The sequence below is a fragment of the Puma concolor genome, chromosome A3, assembly GCF_028749965.1.
Source record: "Puma concolor isolate L17-30 chromosome A3, mPumCon1.1.hap2, whole genome shotgun sequence".
In the NCBI taxonomy this organism is placed as follows: domain Eukaryota; kingdom Metazoa; phylum Chordata; class Mammalia; order Carnivora; family Felidae; genus Puma; species Puma concolor.
In genome coordinates, this window is record NC_141669.1 from 106306755 (window position 1) to 106322412 (window position 15658).

At 38.7% G+C, this 15658-nt stretch overlaps 1 protein-coding gene across 12 annotated transcripts in view; it reads right to left on the reverse strand.

The window, feature by feature from the left end:
- The window catches only part of PLCB4 (phospholipase C beta 4), a 422070-nt gene that overhangs the window by 382239 nt on the left and 24173 nt on the right, over positions 1–15658 (reverse strand). For 7 of the 12 annotated variants that reach the window (XM_086701713.1, XM_086701707.1, XM_086701711.1 and 4 more), the window contains exon 2: positions 6837–6891. The exons of the other annotated variants lie outside the window; for them this stretch is intronic. The gene's annotated coding sequence lies outside the window, so the exon portion shown is untranslated. The remainder of the gene's footprint in view (positions 1–6836; positions 6892–15658) is intronic. 12 annotated transcript variants of the gene reach the window in all.

The following is a 15658-nucleotide window of genomic DNA, read 5'->3' on the forward strand; positions in this document are numbered from 1 at the left end:
TTAGGGACACCACTCAGTTGAAGAAATATGGGTAGATACATGTACTGATAATTCAAATGCTTCCATTTGGGTTACTAGGTGAGGCAGCATTCTGTCCATGAAACCAAAAGAGAATGTTTTAGTAAATTACACAATGTTTTTGTCCTCATCGTTGCTTTCTTACTCATTCACTGGATGGGCGGGGGGGGGAGGGAATGTTTCTGGTACAAAGCAGCAAATGTGACAAAACAGGAGATCTCTAAAGACAGGCTTTTGGGATTCATTGCACAGCAGCAGCTCTCAAAGTATGGTGCCTACTGCCACCTCAGGGAAGCCAGGAGGTCAAAACTATTTTCATAATGGTCCTATGACATTATTTGCCTTTTTGCATTCCCATTATCTCACAAGGTGGAGGTTTACAGAGGCCTCATCATGTTTGAAATCTCCATTGACGGACTGCAGAAGCAAGTAAGAGAATCTAAGTATCTTCCATTAAGCCAGAAATGAGAGGTTTACGAAAATATAAGCAGTGCCATGCTTCTTATGAAACGTATCTTGTTTTTAGAAAAATGTAGTTAATTTTCCATTTTAAAATATTTTTTAGGGGCACCTGCGTGGCTCAGTCGGCTAAGCGTCCGACTTTAGCTCAGGTCATGATCTCACGGTCTGTGAGTTTGAGCCCCACATCAGGCTCTGTGCTGACAGCTCAGAGCCTGGAGCCTGCTTCAGACTCTGTGTTTCCCTCTCTCTCTGACCCTCCCACACTCGTGCTCTGTCTCTCTCTCTCAAAAATAAATAAACATTAAAAAAAATTTTTTTTAAATTTTTTATGTTATGTGATGGGTTTATTACTTAAAATTAATTGATACAGAAATAGTTTTGTGTCCCCTTTTTCCTTTCTCATATGGCAAATAATTATGATATTAAGGCACATAAAGTAAAGCTGTTCGAGACCCTCTTGATTTTTAAGAGTATAAAGGGATCTAAGACCAAAAAGTTTGAGATACACTCCATACTATGGCACAGAGTATGCGCCAATGTGTTCAAAAGTACAATGGGGGAGCATACTTTAAGGAGAGTGGAAGCAATAGGCATGAGTTTGTGGGGTTCCTACAGGAACAGTCTTAGACTTAAATATCATCACCTTCATAATTTAGGTAGAAGTGACAGCCATGTGGCTTTTTCCATTCAAACTTTTTACTTTGTTCATAATAATCCTGCTGAATAGTGCCTTTAAACAGTCAAGAATATGGCAGGAGAGACTGAATCAACTGTGACAGGTTACACAGTGCTGACACTAAAAACGTCTTCTACTTTGTTCAAGCTGCTACATACTGCTTCTAAGATGCTCCGGCATTATTAAGAGAAAAAAAAAAAATGTCCGTGTACTTAAGTCAACAGAAATGAACTGTTGATATAAGTAGTTATTCGTGTTTATTAAGCACTCTTCCCCCAAAGGACTCAAACATTTCAAATGTATTAGCATGCATAAAACCTCCACTAATAACCTCACAAAGTACACAGTTCCTGTTTCCACATTTTAGAAGAGGAAAATTTTATTAGTTAATACACAGTAAACTACAATACAGAAACATTAAATCCCTAATGCCTCATCTCTGCCCACCAATCATTCACACATCATGCCAAACACAAAATGGATAATCTCTTGAACCACCACATTTGAAACTTTTGAATGAGCATCACATTAAACTGAGATAATTTCAGAGCATCCTTTCCACCTTCACTATCTCTACAGCCTACCTGAAACCCTTAAGCCTGGAAAAATGCTTCCTAATAAGACTGTCAGAAATCTTCTACAGGGGTGCCTGGGTGGTTCGGTCGGTTAATGTCCAAATCTTGATATTGGCTCAGGTCATGATCTCGCAGTTTGTGGGTTCGAGCCCCATGTCAGGCTCTGTGCTGACAGCATGGAGCCTGCTTGAGATGCTTTCTCTCTCTCTATCTCTCCCTGCCCCCACTCACACATACTCTCTCTCAAAAATAAATAAATGAATAAAAGATTTTCTACACGTTAATGAAGCAAAAATTAGTCACTGACTTGGATACTCAGGCACTACAATCCTCATGGCTAAAAAACTCACTCAAAATGCTGAATCTACATTTTATAAAACTGGCAAATTGTTTTTCCAATGAAGAATTAAGCTGTCTTCTGGCTCTTAGGTCTATCTGTAAGCAATATGAGGCAATGTGGGGAAATACGTGCCCTACCTTCTTCCACAGCCTCGTCATAACTACGTACATAACCTATGCTAATAATTCAGTGGAGAGGCAGATAAAGGGCAACTAACAAGGAAAAATGTCAGTTAATTAACTGATAAGAAATAATGATATTTATGTGCTGAATGAGGGCACACAAGAGTAATGTCAGCTTTTGTAACAAATAGATCCAAAAATATACAAACTCTCAACACAAAAGAAGTTTAATTTTCTCTCTCTCTCTCATGCTCATATAATTTATGCTCCTTCTTCCATTGCATACGGTTGTTACTGCGAAAGACTGCAAATATTGCCATCAGCGATTTTCTATTCAAGAATATGTGGGTGTTCCTGGCTAGGGAAGAGTGCTTCTTCACACAACAATATAGACCTGATTTCTTCAGTCCTGTCTCCCTCACCATCCACTACAGTCCATGGTCATCTCCATCCAAGCAGAGGAAGAACGAAGGTAGAACAGGGGGTTTAGAAGCCTTGTCCCAGTTCTGACACCCATGTTGACACAGATGGTCACACAGCTGCTGTGTGCCTCAAAGTGAGGAAGCAGCACACAAGAGGAACAGACTATATGCTCAAACACAACATAAAACAACATGCCATAGTCTACTTATTCTGGGAAACAAGTAAAACAGGCCAATCGACCTAGCTGGCAAGAATCAAAAATGTGATTTTCACAGGCAACGGTTTTGATTAGATTCTCAGTGTAAAGAAACAGAATTACAAACACCAATCTCTACCAAAAATAATAAAAAAGAGTTGTCCCACTACTAACACAAAGTGAGGTGTCCATAATTCTTATATATGTATTCTTTCAGGTAAGGATAATGAAAGTATTTCTTTCCATAAAAGAAGATCAGAATATCTTACTTGTGTCCTGGCTAATTTATGGAATCACTGATTTCTGGTTCTCTGGATGCTCTTTAGTTACCTTGTTATCATTATTCCACACAGAGGGGGATGGCCGCTGGAACAGGTGAAACTATTTACATATGCAGAAAAGCGGTTTTCCTCATTTCTCTTTCATTCTCCACAGTCGATTCTGTCACACCTACCACCAAGGCCACTGGCCCTGGTCACCACAGCTGGCTCTGTCCACAGCCACTAGGGCTGCTGACTGCATCAGGGATGGGGAGAATTCTAAAGCACCTTCTGCCTCACTGAGTTATCACTCAAGCCAGGGGGCACAGTCCCAGGTTTGGCAGACCTTAAGTCCTGTGCTTCCTCTAGCTGGCAGAAGTCCGAAAAAACACAAACACGGGAGTATCTGTTTGGGAAATTAAGAACAGGGTACTCTCGAGGGCTGGGCGGCCGGAGAGCCGGCGGGCGCGGGCGGCCCTGCGGAGCGGCCCCCGGAGCTGGGCGGGGGCGGGGGCGGGGGCGGGAGGAGGAGAAAAAAAAAAAAAAAAAGAACAGGGTACTCTCACCCACCCAGCTTCACACAATGATGGATTCCCCTAAATTCAGGAAAAGGATTCAGATGCCAGGCAGCCCCAGTAGTGACAAAGGTCTATTACAGACACAATAAAATATTAACAAATCAAATGCACACAGACCCCTGTTGGTTGTCATGGAATGGGAGCGGTCATGAGAGAGAAAACTGGAAAAAGAATATGGGGAGAAAATTTTCTTTTCCAGTCGTGCACTAGGGAATTCATGTCCATAAAATCCCCCAAGATTCTATAAGGCAAGCCGGGCTTTATGTCCACTCAGTGGCAGGACCTCATGGGCGAAGCTACAAAAGTATGGACCATCATCCCCAACACTGCCTAAAAAACTTCCTGTGATGATGGAAAGGTTCTATCTATGCGCTGTCCAGGATGTAGCCTCTTGCCACATGTGGCCACTGAGCATTTGAACTGTGACTAGTGTCAATGATGAACTCAATTGTTAATTTTCTTCATTAAAATTTACATTTAGGGGCGCCTGGATGGCTCACTTGGTTGGGAATCCAACTCTTGATCTCAGTTCAGGAGCATAAGTTCAAGCCCTCGTTGAAGATAGATAGATAGATAGATAGATAGATAGATAGATAGATAGATAGATAGATAGGGATAGATAGATAGGTAGATAGATAGATACAAATTTAGGTTTCAATAACCACACGTGGCTTCGGGCTATCCATACCTGACAGTGCAGACTAGCCTTTCTGGTGGTGTCTAACCAATCCACTGCCCCAAGTAACCTTATCTAGTATCTTTTTTAAAAATGTGGATATTTCTTTCCCATAACTATTGAAGAACATTCATTCTGGCTCCGTTTTGGTTAGATCATGGGTTCAACCCTACCTTGATTTAGGTACCTTCACTATGTTCTAGAACAATGTTTCTCAATGTCTCTGATTACAGTGACCCATTTTTCATGTCAAAACACATTATTAACCATTTATAAGAGTGGTGCTTTAACTCCTATTAAGAAAACCCATTAGAGTAAAAAAAAAGCTCCTCGTAAGTCAGTAATACTTTATATTCATGCATATTTCTTCATCATGATAGCAGCTATGTAGATAGAAAACACAGGAGATGGTAATTTATTGAATACATGAGCAATCCTTGATATTACCATAGATTCTAGGACATCTTACAATATCCCACAGCATCCTGGGCTCCATGACCCACACAGGTTAGGAGACCTCTTCTAAAGACACACCCTAAGTGGTCAGCAGATCTGTGATGATATGTGGCACAAATGAGGGTCTCTGTTCACAAGAGGGGCTTTGGATTAGTAATGGAGAATTAGAAAAAGTAACTTTCCTAATGCATGGCAGTCAAATATTTTCAACATCTATCTGATAGCAGATGTACAATAAATATAGATTATTTATGCTGTACTTAAGCTCGATCATCCTGTTAGCTTCAAAGAAGATCAAGGTCTTACAATTTGGGTTTCCTAAAAGTGTACTGTTATAACTCAACAGTTATATGATGTTCATCAGCTCTCTTCCTATCATCATTTTGTCAAAAATACACTCACTCTCTGATTAACTCATTTCTCTGTGTCAACTTGGAAACCAAAATCTAAAGAAATAATTTGAGGAAAAAAATTTAAAGCAAACATTTACTGAGTGGTTCCCAGACTGGAGCTGGCCATGTTCTGGACAAGTTCATTTTAAGCTGGAGGTGAAAAGTGACTTTTGTTTTTTAAGTTTATTTATTTTTTTATAATGTTTTTCTTTATTTTTGAGAGAAAGACAGAGCAGGAGTGGGGGAGGGGCAGAGAGAGAGGGAGACAGAATCGGAAGCAGGCTCCAGGTTCCAAGCTGTCAGCACAGAGCCCACACACAGCCCGACGAGGGGCTCGAACTCATGAACCATGAAATCATGACCTGAGCTGAAGCTGGATGTTTAACCAACTGAGCCACCCAGGCACCCTTATTTATTTATCTTTGAGAGAGAGAGAGTAAGAGAGCAAGCAGGGGAAGGGCAGAGAGAGAGGGAGAGAGAGAGAAACCCAAGCTGACAGCTCAGAACCTGATGTGGGCCTTGAATTCACAAACTGTGAGGTCATGACCCGAGCCAAAATCAAGAGAAGAGATGCTTAACTGACTGAGCCACCCAGGTGCCCCTGAAGATGAAAAGTCACTTCTGTGAAGCAGATGGAAGAATGAAGAAGATGCCATTAACACCACAAGTCTTTGATTGTAAAATGGGGAGAAATGTTTCCACACTATAACCTCTCTGCTCAGAAATGACCAAAGAACTAAAATCTTACAGTTGGAGAGGAAACTGACATAGAAGGATAATGGCACAAAGTCAGGTTTGACTTCTGTGATCTTGGAACATCCCAAAACCTATGAGGAGATCCTGTGGTTTGGGTGACAGCCCCATCAGACCCCACCATAACTCATGTCTCCAAGGACCTCTCAGGACATGCCACTTTTCCTGAGAACCTTTTAGAACAGGGGAGCTGGCCGATGTTGGTTCACATTACAGAGTAAAAGGTACCGGATGAAAACAAAAGCAACTGCTAGTTTTGGAGCTCAGCCCATGAAATCTAGACACCTCTTGGAGACTCCATAGTTTACAAAAAGCTCCATAAACCTAAGAATGCCCACAATTTCATTACAGCTGTAAAGTATCAAGATGTATAATATAAATTATTTATGTAGCAGTTAAGCCCAATTATTATTCTAGCTTCAAAGAAGATCAAGGTCTAACATAGTATCACGCAAATCACAATCCACACTCTGAAAAAGAAGTCTCACAGAAGAAAACATAAGATATGACAGATTGAGCCACAGACCATTTTATACTTCCAAACTCTGGGCTTCCTACAATGAAGTCACCCACTGAAAAAAGAGGAACATAGTTCATCAAGATAGGCTGAAATTAATCTATTTCAATTTTTAAAATGGATCTACTGAAAGACATTCACTTACTACACTTCACGTGCATTGACTGCTATAGACATCAACAATTCATTCAAAACGGTCATGCTTTTAAAAGACTGGGAAACACAGTATTGAATTTAGAAAGCTGAATCTGAGGTTTTAATTCAATTCACAATGGCATGCATTAGCAGCATAAAAATTGCTTCTTGATTAAGTAGTCTCGGGTGGTAATTTACTCAAGATAACACATTTTTTTAAATGTCACAAATTAATTTTAAAAAGCACACACGCCTACCTTTTTAAGAAAGATCACGTTTCACGATTCCGTATCATACAGTAACCATCTCTTCCTGTGGGGGTGGAAAAGAAGAAAGACCATCCACTAATAACACAAAGTAGCAAAGGTGAACTTTTAAGACCGTAACGTATAATTTCCTTATGTTATGCCTTCATTTATAATATTAAACAAATGGAAATCTTTCAAGTTAGACTTAAAATATTTCTTCATTTCTCTCTAAATGAAATATTTTAAAGATTCTGATTCCAATGATTTGATTTCTGAGGAGCAAATGAATTAAATCAAATGGATATAGATAAAAATAGGAATTTTTCAAAATTAGAATTAAAGTATTTACTTTCCATCTATCCCAATGACATATACTCAATACTTTCATTCCATGAAGTAAATGTATAAAATTCCACTCCTGTTTCTATTTTTCCAAGGGGGAAATGAGGTGAAGACGTTGTAATAGCCTGCGTAGGTAACAGAAGGTAACAGAATTATAAGCAGCTGTTTCCTTCTGTCGTATACTTTTTATTTTCCAAGCTAATAAGCCATATTTACAGGCTCTGTATTTCTTAGCTAAGACTTTTAGATCAAGAAAAATATATAAAGGAAACTAAATCAAAATACAATTGCTGTGATTTCATTTTACATTTATTATTTTCAATAAATAATTGACATAGAAAACCTGCTAGTCCCTAATAAATACTAAATATGATTTTTCTCTTCAAAATTACTTGTTGGCAAAGATTAAAGTATTCCAATATTTTAACTTTATATACTGAAGTCCAAATAAGTAAAAGGTTTATAGTCTAAGTTAATCATCTACTCCTTAAACTGTTTCAACCAAATCTAATTAAAACAGCCAATGGAATCACGTCCACACGAATGTAATTGTGACTCTGACCCTGATACATTAGATTCCATGTGTAAAGCAATGTAACTCCCAGTGGGGATAATGATATGGAGAGTTTTTGAAAAACAATGACCACAATTTCTAACCCAAAAGAACTCCAAAAATTGGAATGACTGCCAATGCATTTAATTCACGGAGATCATGCTCCGGAGTAAATGGAATCACTCATACACACACATTGGATGGGGACTCCCTAGATTAGCCTGTGCTCATTCCAGTTGTCACCCTTTTTTCAGACAATAAAAACCCCCTTTAAAGTAAGATATCTTGCTGAAAGGCATGTGAATCCTGTAACCACATCCATACCTGCATATGCCCTTCCTGAGTACCACCATCTTGGTCACACTTAGCTCCAGAACGTCTCTCCTTAGAAGCAATACCAAATCCCTACATGGACTCCCAAAGTCTGCCAGCATCTGGGGCCTTGTCTCTCCTGCTTCTCTTCACTTTAGAAACAGCATTACTTTGGCTCTCTCACTACCAACACAGGACAGTTAGGGTAACAGCTGCCTATTCTGTTTTCTGAAATTACCTAAGGTCTTATAGGTGCAGGTAAACTCTGCTGGCAACAACAACAAAAAGCCAGGACAAATCACGATTGATTCAGAAACATGGTTCAACATGCACAGGCTGAGCCAAATCATAATCTACGGCCCAGTAACAACTGTATGGAGGTCCTCATAGATCTTCAGTTCATAACTGGCCATCCAGAGGTACCCGCGTGGCTTAGTCAGTTAAGCGTCCAACTCTCGATTTCAGCTTAGGGCATGATCTCATGGTTATGAGATCAAGCCCCACGTCGGGCTCCGTGCTAGGCAAAGAGCCAACTTGAGATTCTCTCTCTCTCTCTCTCTCTCTCTCTCTCTCTCTCTGCCCCGCCCCCTGCTCACACGCACTCTATCAAATAAATAAATAAATAAATAAATAAATAAATAAATAAATAATAAAACTGGCCACCCAGAAACAAGAAGGTACCTAGGATTTGCTTTGAAAGAATCCAGTCAGGGTTTGGACAAGGAGAGGTAACAAATCAAAAAAGCATCAGTGAGTTTGTGGTAGTTCAATGAAGGATACATGAAGGTTCATTGTAATATTTGCTCTACTTTTACATTATAATTAAATTTTCCATAACAAAATATTAAATGATGGTCATCTAATTAAAGTTATATGTGAAAATATGACAAAGAGAGAAATGCACAGAGCATAAATATCACAATCTTCCTGTTTTCCAAACACCCTTCATCAAAAAAGGGAAATAAATTTAAAAATTTTAAATTAAATAACACACGAGAAAAGATGAAAAGCCTTCAGTTACAATTTTATTAATGAAGTAATAATGGCCTTGAATCTTTCTTTAAATATTTTAAAAGCCAAATAACAAGTATGTACTTACCTACCATAAACTTATTTTTTTATTATTATTTCAAGTATCTCTGCTTTTAATTAAGTGACAGAAACATAGAAGCATGGCTTTTCTCAGGATTGTCAGACATTGTTGCTCATTAAGTATGACTTTGATTAAAAGAAGTAGGAAAATGGATGACCTGTAATTAATATCAATGCGATCTGTTCCATGAACTAAAAATCTTTGTAACTAAGATCCAAGAGGGGATCATTAAAAGAGAAAGAGAGAGAGAGACAGAGGGATTCTATTGGTATAAATTTTGGGTTTGCAGATATAAACTATCAGATCTGCAACCCACTGATGTAGCTGACTGAACTGTTCCTGGGGAAAAGCCAAAAGATGGGCACTCATACGACTCACTACTCATGCGGCTAGAATTTGAAAGAGACTAGGAGGGGTCATATGAGGGTAGTCGCAGCTTTCACAATAAGCAGGGAAACTCACATGCCAAGTAAAATCATCGTTACAGCCTCAGAATTTGACTTACTGACTCTGCCAGACACCACTACTGAAAATCTGACACTGGACATAAATTAAAAAGCAGGATTTATATCATAGTTTGGGGAAAGAACATGTGTAAAGCTTTACCAAGTCTTCTCCAAAGATGAACCAGGGGCAATAACAAACTTTGGCTCCCTCTGAACAGAACAGCACAAGACCAACACTAAATCCTAACACAAGATTTGATCTTTTTTTTTTTTTTTTTTTTAAAGAAGCTGATAGTTTTCTATTTTCCTTTTTAAGTTTTCCTGGCCTAAAACAATCTGTTTCCTTTCCAATGAAGAAACAATGCCAAATTCTGAAAAGGAAATTTGTCTGACTTAATGGGTAAGTACATAAAAGCTAGAAAAGGGAGTATTATGGGAAAACCAGAGCAACTCGGCCTTATGGGGCAGGCTTCCAAATTTATCAGCAAAATGATCAAGGGTTAGAGAAGGGAGTGTGTGGGTAATAATTATTAACAAGTTGCATGATGGAGGTCAGCTAAACAAAATTCACTTGTTTTCAATTTGAAACATCACAGTTCCAGCGGTTTACTACATATAAGCTAAGAAAAACTTTCACTAGCTTACATCCATACTCAGAAATTTTTCATATTTTATTCAATTAGGAATGGCATTTAATTATGCATTTAATAGATATTTGTCAAATAAATGCATGAATGAGGTGGCAACTAATACCTACCAATCATGAAATCTCAACCTAAGGTCATTAGAAATAAAATTAGAATTTTTTTAGAAATAAAATCCTCAGGTATAGCAGTTATGGCTATTTGTCTAACCAACATGCATAACCTTAATTTTCTTGTAGGCGGCAATATGCCAGGCTAAAATGGTTTGTGCCCCAGACTCCCTTGCAGCTAGGAGTAGGCATGTGACACAGTTTTGACCAATGAGATGCGAAAGAAAGGGCTCTAACAAAGTCTGTTCTCATTACATGAACCCATTCCCTTCCCTCTTTCCTGGGAATAGCTACTGGGAGGTGTAGAGCCATCTCACAACCACAAGAACAAAAGGCAGACAAAAAATGAGTAGAAAGAAAGCAGAACGAACCCGGTTCTCTTGTGGCTTTGCTGAGATGCTACACCTGCCCAAAATGCTTAGGTTCCTAAACTGGCATCTCATGTTAGGAATGACAAACCTCTGCTGGTTCAAGTTGCCATTTTCTGTAACTCACAGCCAAAAATATTCTAACACGAGATACGATTCATCCCCCCCACCCCATGCTATGTTCTCAAAGCCCCTCCTATTTCCACTGACTGATGCTCCACAGAACTATCCAATAACACAGTCACGGAACTATTGCTGACTCATCAACAGTTTCCACTCATTAAGAGCATGCCTCATACTAAAAGGCAACAAGCTTGAGGGTGAGCAGTCATGAGGAAAACCATCAGCAAACAACAGGCCATGTCATTCTACCAAGCCACACGGCACCCTCCTGTGGACCACCTCACTCTGTCAGGGATACAAAAATTTTAAAAAATACACAAAATTAAAAGATGCCAAAAAAGAGAGCAATGTTATTCCAATGATCAAGAAATGGAACATTCTCTACCTAAAGACTATCTACAAAATCTGTATGTCTCAACAAAGAAAAGGAAATATTTAGAGGTATGGCTAACTAAATTCAACATCAGAAAGGAAACATCTCAGGAGCACCTGGCTGGCTCAGTGGGTTACGTGCTGACTTTGGCTCAGGTCATGATCTCGCGGTTGGTGGGTTCGGGTCCCGCATCTAGCTCTGTGCTGACAGCTCAGAACCTGGAGCCTGCTTTGGATTCTGTGTCTCCCTCTCTCTCTGGCCATCCCCGACTCACACAATGTCTCTCTCTCTCTCTGTCTCTCTAAAACAAAATAAACATTAAAAAAATTTTTAAAAAAAGGAAACATTTCTAAAAAACAGAAAACAGGAACAGGAGGATACATCTTGAGGGCTGAAGGGCTGCCCTGCATCCTAGTTCAGATGCCTTTACTCTGTGCTTCCACAGAGCCTTAGCGATGTACTTTCTGTGGAACTTAAAATTCTAGTCATTTCTCTTAGATTGACCTCTCTTGATAAAACATAAACTCCTAGAGCTGAGGAAAGCTGGCAAGTAACAAGTACTGACAAGTACCGAATGAATGAATAGGTAAAACTACACATTACCAAGAGACTTTATGAAAAGTATGCAATCCTTTTTTTTTTTTTGATGTAGAAATGTTTTAATGGCCAAAGATGGAGAAAAATACAGAGTACTTTAACAGTAAACTCACTAAATAATTAATATAGTCACAGAATGGGAAATATTCACCCATGTAAAATAAGCAATGATGGCTTTGACAAATGGTTTGATGTTTTCCTGTGATATTGCTGAATGAGCAAAAAAAAATGCAGAAAAATGCACATAACATGGTCGTAATTTTGTAAGATAATAATTTAAAACACCCTGACAATGATTTTTTAATATATTGTCTGTATGAGAGTTCATGAGTAAATATATTTGTTTTTCTCTGGGATAACAGCAAAGGCTACTTCTCACATAATTAACATGAATAACCTGGAGACAGTCAGAGGGCAATAGCCAGAGGAAGAAAAGGAGGAAGGACATGAAGAAAAAACGGAAAAGAAAAGAAATTAAGATTTTGTGTATATTTAAACATTTTTTTTTGAAATTAACAGCAGTGATCGCTTCCAGACAGAATAGAAGTAAGCATGGGGATGGTACTACTGTAAAATGTACTACTGTATGAATTTTTTACAGTATTTTTTAAATATATTTTTTTCTTTCTTTTTTTAATTAAATATAATTTATTGTCAAATTGGTTTCCATACAACACCCAGTGCTCATCCCACCAGATGCCCTCCTCAATGCCCATCACCCACTTTCCCCTCATGCAATCCTTATTAAAAAAATATTTGTGAGCATCATTTCTAGAAATACAATGATGGTATGAACTGTTCAACTGACCCAACATGACATATTCAACTGTCAAATGTCTAGAGAAATGAAAGAACTACACTCAAGAAGTAGCTAGATAAGCCAGACAATGTGTTAGGCACTTTGCAGCCACTATTTCGTAACCTTCACGACCCACCAGTTAGTTACTGGGGGCTCCCCTTTCAGACGGGGACAAGTTCATAAGGAGCTAAGGAACTCACCTAAGGCCACGTATCTATCTAGTAAAAGGCAGACTTGATATTCAAACCCAAAAAGGTCAGCTCTCACTTTTCTGCTGTACCATGCTGCTTCCTCTCTCTGATCTTTACTCAAATATTGTTTATAAAATGTACACATTAGCCGAGGTAACAGTCACAAGAACCTTCAGTTCGTGGCCTCAAAAGCACACGCAGGGTAAGTAAGGGTCCACTGTAACCTCAAGCACAATTATTTCTTGTCCATGTCAGAAATCTGACGTGGTTTGGCATGACACAGATAGTGACCTTCTCTAGCTCATCTTACAGCTGTAAGGAATTACCAAATTTCTATACACATGGCATATTAAAAACAAGGTACTATGTACTTATATGACCTAGAAATGATGCAAAATAAACCCATGAGTCGATGGCTTCAGTTTCTCTCAGAAATCAATAGCCCCCACACCCCCACCCACATAGGGACACACATGAGCTACTCTTTCCAGGGCACACTAATAGATCATATGGCCCCAAGATCTTAGAGACTGGTTGGCAGGTGGGCATAACACCTATCGTTTCTAAGCATACAAGATATCAGATATATTGAAGCAGTTAAAATAATAGGCTCATCTGAACCAAAAGAGAAAAAAAAATCTACTGCAGAAAGAATTTTAAAAATAGGTAAATTTTGCAATAGACTACTAACACTTTTCACTGAATAAATAATTCCTCCTTGAAGTTGATGAAAATTTGGTGAAAATATTTATCCAGTAAACATCTTAATGAAATAAACTGTTATGACTCCAATTTAACAACTTCATAAATTCTGATGGAGAAATAGACTCACCACCCCCAAAACATTTGGTAATTATTTTTACACAATATGTGCACAGTCTATGATATACGTGCATAGATGGAAAAGTGAACCACAGTGCATTAGACTAAACATGAGCTTCTCTGTTCTGCCATTTCAGGTTAACATTTCTACTGATTTTTAAACAATACAGAGTATTTTGTAAGTCATGATTTTCATCAGGACATCTAGAAATGGATTCTACCCATTTTTTTTAAAGTTTATTTATTTTTGAGACAGAGAGAGACAGAGCATGAATGGGGGAGGGGCAGAGAGAGAGGGAGACACAGAATCCGAAGCAGGCTCCAGGCTCTGAGCCATCAGCCCAGAGCCCGACCCGGGGCTCGAACTCACGGACCGCGAGATCGTGACCTGAGTTGAAGTCGGACGCTTAACCGACTGAGCCACCCAGGCGCCCCCTCTACCCATTTTTTTAAAAACTTCAATTGGGATAGTTATTATGTGATAAAACACATTCCCAATTTTTCCTCTCCCTTTTCATTAGTTATTAGGTATATTTGAAATTTTTTCCATACATAGATCTTTGGGGGAAAAATCATAATTTAGTATAAGGATGCTGAATCTTTTTCCAAATAATGGCTGGATTATCTTTAAGAGGACATACTCTTTTGGGAATGCAAGCTGGTGCAGCCACTCTGGAAAACAGCATGGACATTCCTCAAAAAATTAAAAATAGAACTACCCTACAACCCAGCAATTGCACTACTAGGTATTTGTCCAAGGGACACAGGTATGCTGTTTCAAAGGGACATATGCACCCCAATGTTTATAGCAGCACTATCAACAATAGTCAAAGTATGGAAAGAGCCCAAATGTCCATCGATGGATGAACGGATAAAGAAGATGTGGTATATACATATACAATGGAGTATTGCTCGGCAGTCAAAAAGAATGAAATCTTGCCATTTGCAACTACGTGGATGGAACTGGAGGGTATTATGCTAAGTGAAATTAGTCAGTCAGAGAAAGACAAATATCATATGACTTCACTCATATGAGGACTTTAAGAGACAAAACAGATGAACATAAGGGAAGGGAAACAAAAATAATATAAAAACAGGGAGAGGGACAAAACATAAGAGACTCTTAAATATGGAGAACAAACAGAGGGTTACTGGAGGGGTTGTGGGAGGGGGGATGGGCTAAATGGGTAAGGCGCATTAAGGAATCTACTCCTGAAATCACTGTTGCACTGTATGCTAGCTAATTGGGATGTAAATTTTTAAAAAATAAAATTTAAAAAAAAGGACATACTCTTTTTTTTTTAAGCTAACCCCTTTCAATACTTTCCCCTGACACAGAAAAAAAATAGTATTCTCAATTAAATAACTCTATAGCACTCAGTTTTTCTTCTGTAAAGTTATTTTTTGAAGTATTCACTCCTGGGGCACGTGGATGGCTCAGTCGGGCAGCTGACTGTTGATTTCAGCTCAGTTCACGATCTCACAGTTTCTGGGTTCGAGACCCAAATTGGGTTCTGTGTTCACAATGCCAAGCCTGCTTGGGTCTGTCTCCCTCCCTCTCTCTGCTCACCCCCCACTCTCCCCCACTCAGGCACTCTCTATCTCTCTCTCCCAAAGATAAATAAATGTTAAAAAATATTTTAAGTATTCACTCTTCACCAAAGGCTAATGATTTTAATAGACAAGCTTCATTATGAAAGAAAAAAGATAATGAAGTTACTTTTACAAAGACAGTGTCTGGAAATAAAGTATAACTCTGTACACAACTTCTTTTAAATATCTTGCTTAAAACTCCAAGCTTTCTATCACATTAGGACTCCTTCGTGAATGCTTATCTTACTTAAAGCAAACCCCCCAAAACAGGCCAAAAGCATTTATATTCCCCCTTGCATTTCACCCCACAATCAGGCACTGCCCCATTTACAAAATGAAATATTGAGGGCCACATTAAATTAACTGCCAAAAGTAGTTTCCAGTGCTAGAACTAAAAACAGTCTTAAATGTTAAAATCCCTCTTTTCTTATGCACCAGCTCACTTTCCTTATTTCTTTTTCTGCA